The 1,798-nt window shown below is 41.0% G+C and overlaps 1 non-coding gene across 1 annotated transcript; it reads left to right on the top strand.

The window, feature by feature from the left end:
- The first annotated feature begins 323 nt into the window (after nucleotides 1-323).
- TRNAC-GCA (transfer RNA cysteine (anticodon GCA)) lies at nucleotides 324-396 on the top strand. The gene has a single exon. It is a non-coding gene; the product is annotated as a tRNA-Cys (tRNA).
- Nucleotides 397-1,798: the final 1,402 nt, after the last annotated feature.

The following is a 1,798-nucleotide window of genomic DNA, read 5'->3' as shown; positions in this document are numbered from 1 at the left end:
GGGAAAAACAGAGTCTGACTCCTCCGTGTTGGATCTGTTTCTCTTACTTTAACGTTTGTTCTCCATTGCCTTTGTTACTATAATCCCTAAAAGGATGCTGTCTATAGCTGTGAGCATACATAATGGCCTGCCTGAGGAACCTGCCTCTCTGCCTTAATGTTAAACTAAAGTGTCTTTGTTTAGTTCACAGGGTGACATTCTGACCCTGCCCACATATGAATGGCTACAGAAAAGAAGAAATTAACACATCCCCTCCTTGATGCTGGCCAAGCCAGGAGATATTTTCCTGCACTTTTTACATCACTTCCTCACCTCCTAGGGCTTCCCTGGTGGCTCAGATGGTAAAGCGTCTGTCTGCAGTACAGGAGACCCAGGTTCGATCCCTGGGTCAGGAAGATACCCTGGAGAAGGAAATGGCAGCCCACTCCAGTACCCTTGCCTGGAAAATCCCATGGACAGAGGAGCCTGGTAGGCTGCAGTCCATGGGGTTGCGAGGAGTCGGACATGACTGAGCGATGTCACTTTCACTTTCCTCACCTCCTACTCTTCTCTGTCTATAAAAGAAACTGACATTCAGACCCAGATAAGATGATACGCTGGAGCACTAGCCTGCCATCTTCTAGGACGCCTAGCTTTCCAAATAAAGTTGTATTCCTTGCTTCAGCACCTTGTCTCCCAATTGTTGGCCTGCTGTGCTGCAAGCAGACTGAGCTTGGATTCAGTAACACCCACGTATAAAATCTAGCTAATCATACAGTCAGTCCCCTGAGTTGTGAAACTTTCAATGCAGCACGGGAAGCTTACGCTAGCATCATGCTTTTTGTCCTCACAAAGATGGATTAGTTGGGAAGGTGAGTAGGGAGTTGAATTATGCTAGCAGATCCCAAGATTCAAAAATCCAACAACAATCCAGCACTGATAAATATTCATCTGGCAGTATGTCCAGTTGCGGTCCATTTAGCATGAAGTTGTGAGCTGGAAGATGAAAACCCAAGAGCTCATTACCATGAGTCGACTTGGAAAAGTTTGGAGCAAGTTCTAAAGTAATTAAGAGAGTATTTGAATAATGGGATGAACATGCTTATTTGTTTATTGTTGAGCAGCTCCAAGATATTCAATGACATCCCCTCCTGTGGAAAGTTTGGTAGGAGTGGGACAGCTGATCATCATTTGGAGGAAGAATCAGGAGTGTTATTTTTAACTCCCCATTATTAGAGGAAACACACACATCTGGAGCCTTGTAAGGAGTGATTATTAGCTGTTCAGCTGAGAAATAGCCTGGTGTCTACAATGCATCGTTTTCCAATTATTTTGATATTTCTCAATGCCTTAAATGCTAGAGGCATATAAAATTCAGCTCATTTAATCTCTCTAAATTATAGTTTCTCCATCTGTCATGGTTTTATAGTTTAATAAAATCATTACTTTTTATAAACCCGGTAAAAATCCTGGAAACTATTGGATGGAGCTCAGCTTCAGCTTGAAGGTTTTTTTTTTTTTTTTTTTTTTAAGGAAGAATAAATATATCTGAACTGGAAAATAATTTTCATATTTTCTGTCTGCTAAGAGAGTTTGGAATTTTTACTGGGTCACTTATCAAGCTGACAAAAGGAAATGTACTTTTGTATTTTTCTTATGAGATATTTCCAAAGACTGTGGTATCAGGAAGTAGTGCTTTTTGCTGAAATAAAAAAAAAAAAAGCCAGACTCCCTGACCCTCATAACTCAATTCTACATCCCTATGGTTTTGACTGCATTTAGCAGTCTTTCTTTATTGAAACTCACATACCCAGGTCAG

This window comes from Bos indicus, chromosome 17 (assembly GCF_029378745.1).
Source record: "Bos indicus isolate NIAB-ARS_2022 breed Sahiwal x Tharparkar chromosome 17, NIAB-ARS_B.indTharparkar_mat_pri_1.0, whole genome shotgun sequence".
Taxonomy (NCBI): Eukaryota; Metazoa; Chordata; class Mammalia; order Artiodactyla; family Bovidae; genus Bos; species Bos indicus.
The sequence above is the reverse complement of the archived record's forward strand: the minus strand, read 5'-3'. Positions and strand labels throughout refer to the sequence as shown.